This window comes from Vidua chalybeata, chromosome 22 (assembly GCF_026979565.1).
Source record: "Vidua chalybeata isolate OUT-0048 chromosome 22, bVidCha1 merged haplotype, whole genome shotgun sequence".
NCBI classification, from domain to species: Eukaryota; Metazoa; Chordata; class Aves; order Passeriformes; family Viduidae; genus Vidua; species Vidua chalybeata.
In genome coordinates, this window is record NC_071551.1 from 8206412 (window position 1) to 8224471 (window position 18060).

Consider the following 18060-nt stretch of genomic DNA (forward strand, 5'->3'; position numbering starts at 1 on the left):
CTTTCAGACCTCTTTGCACTGCCAGACTAGTGTAAAAGGACCTCTGCATTAACAAGAACAGGGCCGTAAGAATCCAGCTGAACCCTCTGTCTCTCATTTGCCGGTATCACCTCACCCATTATTAGAACTAATTATATTCATTACCAGGATCTAGGAGCCTTGAACCAGAGCTCAATTACTGAAGAGATGAGACAGCTCAGTGTCCCTACTCAGCCTCTGCTCAGAGCCTTTTCTAACACACCAGTGTTTGCATCCCTGGGCATTATCACAAGTGAATTATTAATAAATTATGATAGGCCAAACCTGCTTCCTCAGTGACCATAAATGGATGATTTTTTCCTCTGGGACCCCTGTTTTAAATGGAAACTCTGCCTGGACTTCACTGCTGGACTTCAGCAGTGCTATCAAGTCCTCTGAGCAGTTACCGTGCAACTGTAAGTTCAAATTTCATCTTGATAGCAATTCCTATTTCCAACATAAACATTTCCTTGTTTTACCTCTTAATATGCAGGTAAGGAAGAAGGTATGCTGTCATCCATAAGTGTATATAACAGTTTGAGTTTATGCTTGAGGAAAGGAAAAGCAAGGTGGCTAGAAGGGTCACGGATAATAGTCTTAGACCTCTTTTGGGCCAGTGTGAGTCCAGCCAATTTCTGAACTTGAGCATCTTGAAACTCATGTACCTCATCTTAGCGCCTCTTCAGATTGAGACTACAATGGCTGTGTAAAGTTGTAATTGTGGGGATCGCTCCTGATAGCTTTGTAAGGCTGCTCTTTGTCCCAGAACTATTGATATGGACTTACGGTGAAGGACCTGCCTGTTTAATCCACAACTTTTCAAAACACCTGCCAGCAGTTCAGTGAATTCAGCAGCCAAACATCCCAGGATGCTCATCAGCTGGAGTTGCATTTGCTGCTATCCATTCTTTCAAGTGTTCCCTTATCTGCTTTACATCAACAGCCAGGGTGCCAAGATGCTCATTACTTCCTAATGGTCCATATTCCATTTCTATATTTTTCTTCTTAAAGACCAATTAAAAACAAAACAAAAAAAACCAAACAAACAAACAAAAAAAAAGCAACCAAAAAAACCCCAACAAAACTTAAGTAGCTCAGCCATTTTAGAATCACCATTGATTCCAGCTCTCCTAATTTATTAATGGGCTTACCCTCTCTATTGTATTTCTTTCCCCTGATATACTTGGAAAAGCTCTCATTATTTATTGTAGCCCTTTGGGCCAACATTTACTCCTTCTGCTTCCTACCTACACTGAAAGCTGGAACAGTTTCTCCATTTGCCTGCTGGCTTCTTCCCCATAGCTGGATGAGTTCAGACATCTAAGGTTTTCAAATTCAAATACGGAGGAAGTTCTGTGTCATTCCTATTCGAGTCACACAAACTCCAGCAATCCTTGGAGATCAGAAATTGCACAAGTGAGCGTGTTCTAGTATCTCAAGAGCAAGGAAATGATGTCGTATTTTAGGAGCAATCTATCTAATACAGATTCTGTTACCATTACAAGGGCTTTGAAGAAAAAGCACAAGAAATCTGACAAGATTGGACAAAAAATAATTTGAGTCCCCAGAAGACTCCACCAGTTCCAACCACAAATCAAATAGCCAAGTTCACCATTATAAAGTTTCCAAGGGAGCTAGCTGGGCACATAATTTCCCTGGTTTTTCTCTGTATTTTGGGAGAATTTCCACCTGTGAGGACAGTTGCATTTGCTGTAGGATTTACTACATTTTCTTTCTTTTCAGATAAGCAAATTATTCATAAAACGGAAGTAGGGAAATCCACTCCTCCCTGGCTACGATCAAGTTTCCCATCAATTAGGCAAATTGACATGAGGTTTAACATTTTCCCACTTATAGTTCCAAAAGTACTATGAAAACAATCCTTCAAATTGATACCCAAACTAACCTTACCCTGTAAAGCAAGTTCAGGAAAAGAAGGCAAGATTGCTAGGAAGTTTTACCAGCAATAGAAAATCAGCCAAATACAAAAAGGATTTTAAAGATTAAGGAAGAGGAATGACTGTCTTGCAACAAAGTATATAACACAGATAGGCACTGAGAGAACACACAGGTAAGATTAACATTCACAAGCCCATTCTAGAGAAAAATTATTTCTACAAAGATTTCAGGTAAATCTCTCTAAATTTCCATATTGTAAAGTAAATGAAGAAGAAGAGGATGCTTATGAAGGCACAAATAAAGGGTGTAGGTGTGCACAAGTGTGTATGTATGCCTGTGTGCAGCAGGTGCATGTGTGTACACAGAGAGATTAGCTGTGCTTTCCCATTTGTCTTCCTCTACCCTTAGTGTGCACCAGTGACAGAAAAGGCTCTCAAATGGCCTTTCACCACCACACAACCAGTCATGCCAGGCTATGCACAGACACTTCTCTCATCCTGACTCAAATTTAGAGCAAGGTGACTAAATAATAACTTTTCATTGTGTTTACTTCCATTTTTTCCATAATTTTTCAAGTTTTTTCTGCAGAAGCAGGAGAGTAATCCAGTGAGCAGCAATGATAATCCCAAGAGAATGCCAATCCATGAGGACAGCCAAGGCCTGCTTCCTGTTTAATGAATGTGCAGTGACTGGTTAGGCAAATTGTGTATCTGCATTTCCTATGAATATCCCTGACCATATATTCCCAGCTGTGTTTTCTATTTAAAGTTGGCATGATGCATGCTCAGAGAGATCCCAGATGCTTATCCCTAGCAGGGAGTACAAATGTCAGTTCTCCTGAGATAATTCAGTTTATCTGTTATCAAAATCTGTAGCACCTACATGTCATAGAGGGCTGAATGGACACATGCTAAGAGGCAGCTCCTAGTTAGTAAAAAGGAAGTCTGAACAAACACACAGAGGAGGGAAACAGAAGCACAGAGATAGAAAGCTTCCCACCCCCTGACCAGGCACACACAGCATGTCAGTGGTTGAGCTACTAAGGCAGAATTCCTGATCCCAAAATCCACAAGTATACCATGAACAGCAAAAGGCTTGAGTAGCACTCTTTGGGTAGACACTCAAAACTAATTACCAAACAGGAAAGATCACCAGCTTCCCTTCCCGATACTTCTGTTCTTTACTGTATCAGCACTGGATGGCACAGAAATTCCAAATATAGCAGGTTAGGAATCTCTTGCCTATTCCCTACTTGCCAGCAAAAAAGCTTGTTTTGATATTTGCAGGAGGGAATTAATTTGGTATTCCTGATAAGATCTCAGACACACCCCAGTGACACAGCCACAGAGGCTGATAATATCATCAGCTGACTTCTCAGCTTAGCAGCAGTCTTTTTCACCCGTTTCTAGGATTATGAAATACATATTTTGTGTGGCTGGCTAATGCTAAAGTTACAAAATCTATGTAATTAAGATTAATTTAAGAGCTGGATTGGATCAACTTGTGGCATCCACCCATTAATTAAAAGAAACACTGAATTTCAAGCAGCCGCCTTAATATTTCACTCTGTGCTGGCACTGTTAACCTCAAATTGGCAGGTGAGATGTGAGTGCCCAGGTGTGAAAGGCTGGGAGCCATTGGTTCGGGAACGCTGCCTGCATCGGGAGACAGGTGCCCTCTTCTGGAAGGTGCCAACATGCTACCTGTACGGGCTACTGGATTCCCTGCTTCCATGAATACCTGTGCCTACACTCCTGGCTAAAAGCATAAAATTTATGTATGTAAGTCAGTGTAAATGTATGCATGACACACATCTTTCTGAAGACCCACATAAGTTGTACATAGATGGTTACCTGTGATGATGAAATTTTATGTATTATGTGAAAGTTTATAAAAGTTTGTGGTTTTTTACTACATATGCATATATATATTAGTTCTGCAGAAGATTATGTAATGTCCACATGTGCTAGATTTTATGAGCCATGCAAAACCAACACTGAAATGATTAAGTGTTCAAAGCTGTAGGGAAAGTATTTCAAACAAATGGAAAAAACCAGTGACAAATGTTCTGCACAAGTTCATATGGATGGATTTGTAGTTTATTTAGGTGTCCTGCCTGCCCAGCTCATCTAATCTTTCCATAGAATCTGACCATTTTTATTAACTATTTGCAGTGTCCTAGCATCTAAATTCTTGAACAATCTGACATTGCCTTTGTTGCATAAACAGGAAGGGAATCTACAAACTGCCCTGAAGAGCTCACAGTTGATGGTACAGAGTGTTAAAACCACACTATATGCTGAAATGTAAAACTTCAGGTCCCAAGATTACCTTTCATTTGAAATGGGTCCATTTACCCCTGGGAATGAAATGAGAAATAACACAGATTTGGAATAACCTAATTTTTTAATTTGACTATGTTGATCACCTCATGCATGCATGGGAATATAAACAAAGATACATATATGCACCTTGGGACATACTGATGCATATGTGCATAAGCACATTAATTCAAAGAGGAAGTTAATTGGATAAGATTATATACATGCACATAAAGTGTGTCAAATGTCCAAGGATGTAGAGATATGTGTGTACATATATACAGAAATTGCATTTAGATGACCATATGAACACGTCAATGTGAAGTCCCTTAAGCAAACTTGTCAGAGAAGACACAGACTGTGTAAACAGCTGGAAAGATACTTAAGACCAAATGTTTTTTCTTACTGTCACGTTACAAAAAAGTTAAGAATCTCTTCCAAATCCAGACTTCTCTCGGATTCTACAGCTGCCAAGTCTAGTAGTTTTATGTATTTTTTATAATCTGAATTGCTCTCATGCAAAGTCATAGTTCTAATTCATTTAGAACAAAATCTCTCCCTCTTCTCTTTATGACAGGGGAAAAAAGTTCACCCCAGCACAGCATGCCGTTCTTTTCAGCACCTTCTGTTGGTTGCACTTAGACTGGTCTCTTCAAATATATTCCATCATTTAACTCATAACCATGGCTGAATCAGAGATCAATAAGTCCCTCATAACATCTTCTGCTGGATGAGAAGTAAACCAGCCACAGTCTTTCTACCTTATTCTCTCCATCATTCCATCAGCACTCAGCGCTGTCTTGAGTACAAGGCTTTGATCAAACTAGTAGTTTCCCTTCCAGACATCACGATGATACATATCCAACTATCCTTCAGCAGGGCAGGCTCCAACACCCCTTATTAGTAGCTTTGTATTTGCAGAATTGTGGCAAGTACAGGCTGGATAAGAACTTGCATATGTTTAATATAATCTAAATAACTGAGCGAGTCCTGGATTTAGTTTTACAGATTGGCTATTCCCAATTATATTATCCTTCCTCATTGTGTCTTCTGACAGCCTGATCAAAAGAGGCAATCCAATCATTTACGTTTCTGATACTAAAGCAAGTTACAAACAAAATAATCTGATATAATAATAATATATAAAAATCAGACAGGTATAACCTTACCTGTCTATGAAAGGCAGCCACATCTGGAGTGCAGTATAGCAAATGTTCAGATGGCAAAACTGCAGTCCAGTGTGTCTGCAAGGGAAAGGAAGAATTTGATTAACATGTTGTCTTGCACCAATTGTAAATCATTTAACAGATTTTATTTTTAGATAGGTACATCTGTAGTTTTACAGCTTACCTATGAAAGGAGGCAAGGGTGAGAGGACTTGTTCGATGTTACCAGCAAGCAATCCAATAGTAACTAGAAGTAGAATCTAGAATTAAGCAACACTACACTGTCTGTATTTCTAGCACCTCTGCTCAGTTATGCTTAAGCCAGAAGGTCACCCAAACGAGCCTGCAGAAACTGGTATAACTAATAACCAACACAAGTTTCCATGGTGAGGATTATAACATAACCACCTCCTCTGATACCAGCAGATCTCTGCCCTGCTGATAAGCACAAAGCCTACCTGCACCTGAGGCCAGGGAATGGCAGCAGATTTTTAGGTGTCAGTGTACTCTACATGTGTTCTCATTCTTGGGGAAAATGTTCATGATTATTTCATTTTGTGGCAGTAATGGAAAATACATTTTAGTGCTTGTGTTCTGCATTTGCAATTCATGTTCCCATACATGATTACATTAAGTCTGTGTTCTGTCATTTTTGATGAATGTAGCTTGTTTTCTGTAAAAAACAGACTCTGGGATGGAAAGTGACAGAAGTGAAGCTGTAACAAAGGATGATCAATTTTTTATGGCCAGCACCAAATGCGGGGAAAGTCCCTGAATGTCTCTCTGAAGCTGGGGACTCTTCAGTCACGGGCTGAAGTATGACCCATTCCTGTCACCATACTGCTTCTGGCAGTCACAGGGCAGCGGTGGCTAATACTACTTTCTTCTTTTTCCAGAGCTGATAGCTTTTCATTAACAGGTCAGTGGCTGAGAGCAATTTGGCCTCTGCAAACAAATGTACACTGGTAAAGAGTGAGCAGCAAAGCAGGCAGCAGTGGGTGAGTTTGACTCACTTCTTAGCACTTGGTAACATCTCTGATCCTCTGATATGTTGTGCTGAAAAACTAACAGAGACACCTGTCTCTCCCAAAGTTAAAAAAAAAAAAAAAAAAAGGCATGAGGAAGGGAAGTGATTTGTTCAAAGATAACTGTTGGAGGCTCCAGTGGAGATATCAGGAGAACTGTAGTAAAGGTGACAACCCAAAGGACTGACTCAACAGTGACTTCAGACTAGAAAACCAGAGTAATGCACAGGCTAGAGTATTTAGCTGATCTTATTCAGACAGAGACCTCAAATAAGAAAAAATGATCCCACATATTTGTGGGAACATGGGGTTCTCTGCTGATGGCAGAACAGTTCGGTTTGTGTGTTGTTTTTGTTCAGATGGTCATGAGTTAGATCTTGACCTTGGAGACTCATCAATAACCACCCTGAACCTGGGGAACTGACAAAGGAGTTTTCCTGCTTCATAAAATCTGAGACTAAAGCCTCTTGACACACAACTCAATCCTCTTCTGCCATTCAAAATTCTGACTCAGGCTACAGTGGAAGAAGTTGTAGGGCTGCTGGATTTGCTTCTGCCCCCCCTTGCCTCCGGGACATGTGCTCACCACAAGCAGATGGTTTCAGAGATTAAGTTCTAAGGAGGCATTAGCAGGAATATCTGCACACAGCACCCTAGCAGCTGCCTGCGCTCACACCTGTTCTAATTTTCACAGCTTTCAAAGAAACAGTGTCCAAAGCTTTTTTGCCCTTTCCTTTTTAGGAAAATAGAAGCTTTGAGGCCAAATGCAGAGCCAGCTTCTACAGGCACTTAGGGCTTCTTCCCTTTGCAAACAGATTCCCTGGAGCTTCACCCCAGTCCAGATTTTTAGCTATTATAGTCAGGTTCTGAAAGAGAATGCAGCTATTTCCCTAATCCAGAAATTACAATAACAAAGAAAGCTGCATCTTAGGTAGAAGTCAAAAGCCCTTATCACAGGAAAGGAAACTCAAAATTGTTTTTTTGTTTCAGTACTGAAATAAAAATTATTGGATCACAACTGAAAGAGTAAGGCATCCACCCTTCACATTGAGTGTATTTCTTTGGTCATGTTTCTTCTGGTCATCAAATTTAATTCAGAGAGATCAATAAGAAAAGCAGCAGCAGGTATCACTCAGGACTCTAATGGCAGTCTCCAACTGCTGGGCACATGGGTAAAGAATGTAACCCCAGGTTCTGCACTACTGAGAATGGTGTCTTGTGTGATGTGACATCACTAAATGAAGATGCTGAAGATGCTGAGCTTGAGTCACTTTCTGCAGGAAATGGGAAAGGCATCTTCCTTCATAAGAGGACTTTAGGCACAATGTAATCTGGCACTGGGAAATGCAGCCAGCCCATAAAATTAACAAAAACATCATCAGCAAAGCAATTGTGCTGGAATTTCTCCTGGTTTAGCCATACTCTCCAGTTGCTTGCCATCAAAAAAAGTAGGTATTTCACAGCCTGCTGTGCTATTCATGTTGCCACACAACAGATAGCAGAAAAACCTTATATACATACAATAGTGACCACTTGATTCATTCGGGTGTACCTGTCTCTGGGAAGCTAGGAGGAGCTCTTCTTGAGCGTTCGTGATGTATACATTGAATTCCTAGTGCACATAAGCACTTACAAATGTACCTAGCACTTCTTAGAGTGAAAGTGTTTATGTGCTTGGATGCATGTCTTCCCTGCTATTGCTGTTCATAGTCTGTGCATGGAAGTGCTGCAAGTTCTGGCTCCTGTTCTGATAACTGAAGCAAGTCTGATAACAGTTAGAAATCCAATCTACTGAGCAGTGGTATGTCTATCACCAGGTCTGGAATCAAAGATGCTTATCCAAAGTGATCCACAGACCTTTTTCCAGACCCAATGTAACACCTACCCTCTTCTACAACAGCCAGCAGGAAAGTCCTTTGTCTTACCTCCCTCTCCTACACAACCTAATGCAGTGAGGTATAAACATGAAAGGGATGCTACTGGTAGCCAAAAACATTCTAGGCAAAGGCATGAGCATCAAATAAGAAAAAAAAAGAAACAAACAAACAAACAAACAAACAAAAAAAAACAGTAGAAAAGAGAGAAAAGAGAGATTGGGAAAAAAAAACCAAAACAATTTAAAAAGCAAAGATTCAGAGAGGATGAGAAATTTAATGTTCACATAGTCAGAAAAAAAGGAATGAATGTCGAGAGGGCAAAGATGGCCAAAGATGCCCCTTACTTGCCCATGGCATCATGCCACTACACTATCCCACTGATCCAAACTCTCCTCACAACTCTGCCAGCAGCACTCATTACTTATTAGCAACATGCCATCTGCCTCCACCATTGACAAGGTCCCAACCTTGGAATCAATACAGATCTGTTGGTGACATCTGTTGGGACGGGCCACAGATACCAGCGGCTTTTCACCAAGCACACTTGCTTCAAACAATGCTCAGCTGGTACCCAGTTCAGCTGGTGAGCACTGGGTTGACCCTCCATCCCTCCACTGCCTGCACCCCTTGTGGTGGGGATGCTCAGCCAGGCACACGTGCCCCCCACCCCAGCCAGGACATCCCACACAGAGGGGGCTCCAGACAGCTCGCCACTCCAGCTGGAACACCTCGCACGGAGGGGTTGTTTTCTGTAGAAAACAGACTCTGGGATGGAAAGTGACAGAAGTGAAGCTGTAACAAAAGGATGACCAATTTTGAATGGCCAGCACCAAATGCAGGGAAAGTCGCTGAATGTCTTTCTGAAGTCGGGGACTCTTCAGTCACGGGCTGAAGTACGACCCATTCCTGTCACCATACTGCTTCTGGCATACTGCTTCTGGCCCACTCGTGCCGGAACATCCCGCACGGACGGGGCTCCAGCCGCTCCCAAGGCCCCCCCGCAGGGCCAGAGCGCCACCTGCAGACCACGGGCCGGTCCAGTGAACAGCAGGAACTGAGGGCTTCACTTGCTCCCTCCATCTACTGCGACAGGACGATGGTCCTGAGAAGAGAATCGGGTGGTTGCAATATCAGCGGTATCGGGTATCTTGTCAGAACAACGGAAAATAAATGGGAAAGGGACAACCACGTTAGGCAGGACAGGAAATTCCTGCTGTTGTGTTATATGTTGCTATGCAGAGTGTGTGAGCAGGCAAGTGTGAAAAACCTTCAATACTTTTTGCTGCCAGCTTTTTCTCTGAGTACCTGTCTTCCTCCTCTGACACCTCCTGGAGAGATGTTGGGGCTCTTCTGGAGTTTGTACCTCCATCTGTAAGTCCAAGTCTGCCGCTCATTCAGGTGTGCATTCCCCAATAGCTTCCACCAAGCTGAAGTGCTGTATGCCAGTGGACCTTCAACAAGTGCCAATATTCCATTCCCTAAAACACAGATCCAGGTGCTCCCTAATACTCTATACACTGAAAAACTAGTGAAATCATGCGATGAACTGCACTTGCCAATAAACGGTTTCCTTCACATAAGACTTTGATTTTACTTTTTGACACTTTGGAGAAGCTCAAAAACAGCCTAGAAAAAAAAAATCATTAAAACTCCGTATGCACCTGCATAATTCTTGCAATAATCTTCTTGACCCTGCTTTGCTTCTTAAAGAGAAATTTGCTGTCCCTTCCTCCCCACAGGAAGGTGGACAATATTTGGTATCAGGATTACAAACATATTTTGCAGATCAACTCAACAGCTCGACAAAAGAGCTCTAGAACTATTAGAGGTGAAAGTGGTTCCTGCCTATCAAGGAAAGGAATGTCTGTCTTACTCACCCACAAAAAAAAAAAAAAAAAAAATGAACAGACCTTCAAACTGTGGCAGATAGAATGGCAGCATCTCATCTGGGTTAGAGTTTTCTCCCATCAATTACATCTTTTTTATCCAGTCATAGGACTTCACAGGTCTGATGTGATCCTGAGGCAGCAGGAGATGATGCTTTGGCAGATGTATGAGATAAAAACTACTTCCAATGAAACACACTAAATTTCTTTCAAAAACAGTTCTAATGAATTTAGGTGAAATATGGAATATAAGCAAAAACTCAGCCAGATAGAGTGTGGCCTGGAGTTCTGGCTGCTTGATTGGGGATTGTAAAGGTCAGCAGTCTGTGTGCCCCTCAGCAGACCTTTGCCCTCCCTCTGCCATCAGGTGGACGGATGCCGTTAGTCAGGCCACACTTTGATCCCCAACCAACAATGACTCCCAGCCCCACATAACGATTTATAAAGCATTGCAAGGGCACTGTGTGACACTGCCAGCATCACCCAGTGACATGGCCATGTCCTCTCCATTGGACACCAGACCTGCACTCCTCTACTGACAATTTCCTCCCATCTGATAGCAACACATTGAACAAAACTTGCAAGCCGCCCTCAGGACCAGCAGAGTTAATCCCATGCCAATGCCATTGGGATTTGCTGCTCTCCTAAAATGTTAGTGCTACTGTATCAGATTCCAGCACCATATCCTTTTCATCTCTCTTTCCATCATGGTCTCTGAGGACACTGGTGAGAGAGAATGGCCATATAGCCTGGGCAAAGGGATTAGCATTAGGAACCCAAAGACCCAGATCTGTCACTGGGACTCTGCCATAACAACTTCATCCACCAGTGCCTCAGTTTCTCCATGTGTAAAATGAGGATAATGATAATGACCTACCTCAAAGGGTGTGGTTTGCAGATGAGTTAGCGACCAGCACTACAGAAACACCCCCCATCAATAAACAACCCAGCTTGGCACTGAAGGCATCGAGGGCACTGCATCCTTCCCTCACTGATCCTGCTCGGGAAAAATCTGCTTGCCAGAGCCCTCCTGCCTGCGACTGCGCAAATGACCAGCCAGCTCCATCCTCATCGAACCACCCTGCGTCTATTTGATAAAGACGAATATTGCTTTTTAAATAAATATAAAAACTCCGTTTCCTCCTTGGTGAGTTCATTTTGAGTCATTTTATATCTCTCCTCCCCCTATATTTTTCCCCAAATAATGTGATTAAGTGAGTCAGCGTTCTGCTTTCCCTGACAGCCTCTGGATTTAATTCAGTTTGAGGACTGTGACCTTTGACTCCTTTTTACTATACTAACCCAGCTAAGAGAACACTTAGCGATTTCTCCGCTTCCTACTGGGAGAGTATCTGGTGAAGGGTGAGGAGGGGGAGTAGGGGTGGAGGGGGGAAGAAGAGAAACAAACTTTCACATAAAATTATGGTATATGGATAATTGAGAAGTTTAAAAACATGAATCTAATTGTGCTGTCCCTTGAGAAGCAGATATTGAGCTATCCTATAAAAGGCTTGGAGTATCCCAATGGTGATTTATTGCTAAATCCTAGTATTTTTCAATACATTATAGTTTTTAAATTGTGTTTAAATTGAGTGTAGAAGAGCAGAGGCCATTAGGAGATGCAGAAATGATGATTATATTTAAATATTCATGCACGCAGTACCTTATTATTGAATCTGAACACTAACAAAATCAATATTAAGTGCGGTTTGACATGAATTTATTTATGAATTTCGACTTTCTAAGTACTGTATTTTTTCACTCAAAAATTGTGAGTATAATGTAGTAATGATATCAAAACAGAGTGTCAGAGAGCATTAGCTGAGGAGGTTATAAACCTCCATATTACAGGGCCCCATATTGCCCTCAAAAGTGCTTAGTGCACAAAACCAAAATGTTGTGGGGTTGGTTTTTTTTTGTTTTTTTTTTTTTTTTTTTGTTTTTTTTTTTAACACGTAAATACACACACACACATTCGCTCAGAAATAGGAAGGAAATTCTCAGTCGGAAATTGCACTGCAGTGGCTTTGATTGCTCTCTGAGGCTGCTTCAGGGACCAGGCAAACTGGGATTTGAAGGCCAACAAACCTGAATGGAGTGCTCTGGGCATGTGGTTTGTGGGGGCACTTCAGCACTTTGAGGGGAAGCTGGCAAAAAGAGAGCAGCTCACAAGCACAGGGTGTAGCCAGGGTCCCAGTCAAATCCATCAGTCTGCACCAAGAACGCACGACTGACTCCTGTCTCACACAGCAGCGCTGGGTCAGTCACATTGGGATCCCAGAAGGCAACACCAGTCAGTATTCTCATTAAAAGTGTCTGGTGATAAGTTGTGCTCAGATTGGCTAGTAAGTCTGGTAAAGAAAGATTCTTCACTAATGTATGCCAGCAAAGAGAATGGAAACAGTTTGGGAGTCCATCTTCATGAGCAACATGGCAGGTGCCTTGAGCAGTTTTCACTCAAAATGGTGCAAATATGAGAAAATTGGCTAGAAATCACCCCCTTAGTTCTCTCAAAAAAATATGATTCTATATTTTTCACGGTTCCTTTCTAAGGTGCATCTCAAGCAGGGCACTTGGTAATCAAGTTGGAACTTCCCCAGGAAAGAGATAGACAGCTTTTGAAAGCTTGGCACTTGATGCCACTCATTTAATGATGCCCATGATCATTTAGTAAGCAGCACTGCAGCAAATCCCCCTGCTCCTTGTCCTTTCAATTTCCATATTGCTACTCCATTACTGTTTCCAGCTCTGGACATTTGGTAGGTTTTTTGATAGAGCTACCACTCCCTCCTGCTTAAATGAACAGAGATTTCAGCAGTGGAAGACAGAAGTCTTGTTGGTAATGGGGAGGGGAACAGGAATAATTCAGACTAAAACCTTGACATAAGAGGATGCAAAGGAGGGGCTTGCGCAGATCTATCTACAGTTAAGTGATCTATATTAAAAGCAACTGCCCTTCCTCCCCTAACAATTAATTTTAAATGTGAGAAGAATTTGGAAGATTCATTTACTGTTGTCAGGAATCTGGACTCAGCCCTCCACATGCTGTATTGTGCATCCTCCTTTGAGTCCAGCCTTGGTTCAAAATACTACAGAGCCCACAGGAGATTCTCACCTCACTTCCTTTCTTTACTATAAAACACTCCTCTCCTGGCATCACACCCAATAGAAAGAAAGGGTTATCCTTTCTGCTTGGGAGCCATATATCTATAAGTATCATACCACTTAAAGAAAGACAAAACAATTTTGGCAGTTCTCATTCCAGTCCATTGCCAGAAGCCCACTAGGGGCAACAATAGATACCACAGCACCAGGATTTCCTTGCTCTTGATCTCTGTAGAGACAGATACATAAACAAAAACAGTCTGATAGAAGAGAAACAAAATTCAGTTTTGTCTGATTTTTCACTATGACCAGGAATCAATATACTTACTGAATCCAATGCAAAGCCATACTGCCTTCAGTAAAACCAAGGAGCAGATATTCAAAGGGTTAGCACTTAATAGGGCTCAAGCATTTCATTTAAAGCAGATTGTTGAAGAGCACAGCCCAACATACTTATAGTTTTCTCAGGTCTCTATAATATCAGGTATTGACAAGCAATAGCCAGGGATGCCAAGCAAACTGTACAGTATAGGAACGGTCTGCAGTCGTAAGGGAAACCTCTTCTGCTAGGAAGTCTTGGTAAGCCATTCAGCAAAGTGAACAGCATTCTGCAAAGTACAAGCTCAAGACAATATATCCCTAGAAGTCCTTTTTGGATACAGAATTGCTGCTGAGATTATTCTTTCCTTCCACCTTATTCTCAGGCTTGCCTCTCTCTTCTGTGCTCATGCTAGCATTTCCCAGTACAGCCTGCCAGGCTCTTAATGGATTGGCAACATTCTTCAGGGATCGGACTTGACACAGAAACACATGTAACGTATCCCCTCTTGGAAGAGGTTTGATCATAGAGCACTGACGTCATGGCAGATCACACTGCCTACACAGAGGCCATACACGACAGGGCAAGCAGCAGCAAAAACATCACTCATTAAAATTAATTCCTTTCTCATTTTCATCTTAAAGGGGATGCTCAGATTTACTGGTCTCAGCTGAGTCTCTGATGGATAGAGGTCTGCATTAACAAAGCCCAGCATATCCTATTTGGCTTGCTCTGCAGAATGTATTAATTCAGTGACTTTTCCAGGCATGAGAACCAATGAAAGACCCCAAGACTAGGGGACAGCATTGGAAAAGATTTTGTGGGTCACTCTGAAGTTCCTGTTACTGCAAACATCCACATTGTATCCACATCTCTTTGTTAAACCCAAAGTGAAGCCGTAGGATTCCAGGGAACACCCATCCCAATGAAAGCTCACCATCTAAAAGCCTTGAGACATCCCCATTTGACAATGAACCAAAACAGCAAGAGCATCTGGGTGTCAGAAGATGAAGCCTTGATCAAAATGAGGGAATCACAGCACTGAAAACAGTAAAAAACACATGGAAAAGAAATGTTTTCTGTCATGTTTGAAACCCTGCAGAGTCAAAGGATGCTACATGGAGAAAAAGGCAAGGGGGGGGGTGGAATAATTTCGTAAGCATAATGCACAGAAAAAGTGACATGCCCAAGGTATATAAACTTTGCAACAGTTTGAAATCAAGATTGCCAACAAACTGCCTTAATCACAAGCTCTTAGTTCTGAACTCAAAGTGTACCCTTGGTAAGAGATACAGTATACAGGGCGCTTGAGAACATTCAATACCGAATCTTACTCTAAGCTTCTTGATAACAGACAGGTCTTCACCACACTATGGCCTCTATCAGCTCCTCCTGTGGTAATAGACAGGACAGCTTAGATGCCTTGGGAGAAGACACGAGACTGAAGTGTCATGGTCTGATCCAGGTAGAGCAATTCCACATTTCTCATGAGATTTCTTTCTCAGAAATGCTAAACACCATCTTGGAAACTCTGCACACAAGAGATGTCTAATGCTGGCATTATTTCTAACACTAACATCTCGTTAAGTTTTTCCACTATGCTTCTGTATCAATATTTTAACACAACTGTTACAAGGAAAATTGCTTTTTTTCATGTGTGACTGTGTCTCTTTCCTCTCCTCCTCTCTCATTAAATGAGCATGACAGATTTTAGCCTACTCCATAACTAAGTGAATATCTCAGAAATCTTAAATCCCCAAAGCACGGTGATGGGTTCTGAAAGCTCTCCAGTGGTATGGAGTATGAACAAACTCAATTGGCTTTGATTGTTCTTTCCCCTTATTGTAACTGCAAGCAGGCTGTTGTTGGAGTGCAAAACAATGGGATCAACACAAATCTCAGTAGGAGATAGAGCCCAATGCACAACTTACCGCTGTGAGATTCAGCAGTACAAACACAACAGGACTAATTTCTCAGGTAAGGTTGCCTACATCAGTGTAACACCACCACCAAGTTGGTTCTGATAATCTAACAGCTGGCTGAAGTTGGTTTTAGAGGCAAATAAGGAGCAGGGCAAGGGAGGGAGGGGATCCATTACATTAAAATGGAAGTCAGAAATCAGGATATGGATTGCACAATCTGTAGATGGAAAAGGAGTAAAAAGGTCCCATCCAGATCAGTTCCCACTATGAGCAACCAGCCATTTACGGGTACTTGGAGATATGACTAAAATGCATTAATGAAAGGTAATTACTTCAGAAGATCAGCATAGACAAAATGGTCCACAGTGGGGGCAACAAGCAGAGTATTCTCAGAACCAAGGAGGGAAAATTATCAGGGAACTGATAAAAAAAGAACAACAACAAGAAAAAACCAGCCAACCAACCAAAACCAACTGAATAAACAAACAATCTGAAACAAACACTAACAATCCCCAAAACAAAACAAACAAAAAGCCCAACACCTAAAAAGAAGAAACTGGATATCTTTTACACGGAATATTCACCAGCATTTTTAAGAGGTGGGTGGCAGAGAAAATGCTATCACCAAGGAAAAAAATCCAAACCTTCTTTTCCAGTAAATCGATGTATTTTGCTCTAATTTTATTAGGAATATAAAAGGAGCCTTTAGAAAAGTGCTTAGAGAGCAGAAAGAAAAAAGAAGAGATAGGGAAGGCTAGCAGTGGAAACATTAGTCTGTCTGTATTAGGAATCCCATACTCACATTTTATTGTTACTGTCAGGATGCAAAAGGCAGCGCTTAAAACAAAATAATACATAATGTATTACAGGAGCATAAACATCAGCAGTCATTTTTATTTTAAAAAGAAAGTGAAAAAAAAAAACAAAACAACAAAAAAACGGAGATAGCTTGCAAGTGAGGGATCCAAGGTGCAGCATTTATATCTGTGTCCACTGAGATAATCAAAAAGGTATTAGAGCAGCTGATGGAACAGAGTACCACAAAGGGCTCCTCAGCAGTTTACCACTGTTCTCATTACAAGGTGGCTGTGGAAGCTCTTTCAAAGAAATCACGGGGTCAGTTTTTAGGTTGGGTGGGAATTTACTCCAACTGTAAAGATGAGATGATATTTAGGGAAATAAACTCCATGCTTCTGAATGAGTAGTAAAGAAAATGGGGTTTGTACATTTGTGCATGTTTTAGGAGAGAGTGAGGAAAGATACAGAAATAAGAGTCATTTATGTTTTTCAGCCAGGCCTTTTCAATCATTACTTTCTTTAGAGTGAGTGCTTTAACTATGTTCACTTCTGCTTTTTTAGAGCTTGTTCTCTTGATCTCTGCACAACAGACCTAAACCTAAATCCAGCATCTTTTGTCATGGCCATAATATAAATAAACAAACTTGATAATACCTGCCTGTCACAGGAGTAAGCAATGCGTGTTCCATCGCTCTTGTTTGATAGGACTACTGGGGGTAAGGAGGGTCCCTACTCGTATGGTTTTATCTCAGAGTCATCTTCCAGCAGAGACTGTCCCATATTCCAAACCTTCCATTAGCTACGCTCTACTTCAGCCCTGCTTTCCATCCCTGCAGCTTCATGGACAGGGTTCAGTCTTGCCCCTGCCTGGGCTCCTACACCATGCAAACTGCACAGCTGGTCCCATCTGCCTTGTTCAGATTCCAGTTCCAATGCTACCTGCTCAGCAGGAAAAGGGGATTCCTTTTCTCTAAGAAGTTTCTACGGAACAGCTGGAACCTCTTCTGTCAAAAAAACTCAGCTCTTGCCTCCCATTCCCTGTGATTCTCTGAAGGCCTCAGGGGGTACTTGATCCCCCTGTTTCCCTATCTGGTTGTACTGCTTTTGTCACAACATATGCACATTAACATGGCACAACCACAGTCTGCTGATGGGATGATGTCAAGGAGATATGACTGCTGTGGCCTGTGTAGTCATTTGGAGGACAGGGAAAGAAGATAGGGCAGGCAAATTGGCAGAGGCCTGGGAGGAGCGGGCTAAGAAATGAGATAGACAGAAAATAAAGACAAGCAAGTTCAGAAATTAAAAAAAATATTAGTAAAAGAATAAAAAAAGGAAAAGTAAAAATGCAGTGATCTAGCTTTTTAACTATCTGTAACAGTAAACCACAATATAGACATTTTCCGGAGCTTGTTTCATTTACTCTGCAAAAGTAAGTGAGATGAATCATATTCACTAGAGAGCAAAAACAAGTGTGTTAAAAAAAAAAAAAATCAAACTTGCTCTATTTGCTTATTTAAAATAATCTGGAAAACAAGGGTCTGCTCCAGGAGCCAGGAATTATTGACAACCAAAGTTTAGAAACCCCTTAAGGAGATGATATGCATCAAAAATTGATGAATTAAGAAGTTCTACAGTTCTGGAGGATTTGCTCTTGAGAAGTGAAGAAGAGAGGAGTTAACATCTGAAGCTGGATTTCATCCCCAGCTATGTCACTTGCTTCA

The 18060-nt window shown here is 41.5% G+C and overlaps 1 protein-coding gene across 6 annotated transcripts in view; it reads right to left on the reverse strand.

Moving 5' to 3' along the window:
- The window catches only part of CASZ1 (castor zinc finger 1), a 276777-nt gene that overhangs the window by 246558 nt on the left and 12159 nt on the right, over positions 1 to 18060 (reverse strand). For 3 of the 6 annotated variants that reach the window (XM_053962738.1, XM_053962745.1, XM_053962739.1), the window contains exon 2: positions 5408 to 5482. The exons of 2 other annotated variants lie outside the window; for them this stretch is intronic. The gene's annotated coding sequence lies outside the window, so the exon portion shown is untranslated. Of the gene's footprint in view, positions 1 to 5407; positions 5483 to 5588; positions 5652 to 18060 lie in introns of all 6 variants that reach the window. One more of the 6 variants, XM_053962742.1, reaches the window with a different exon arrangement.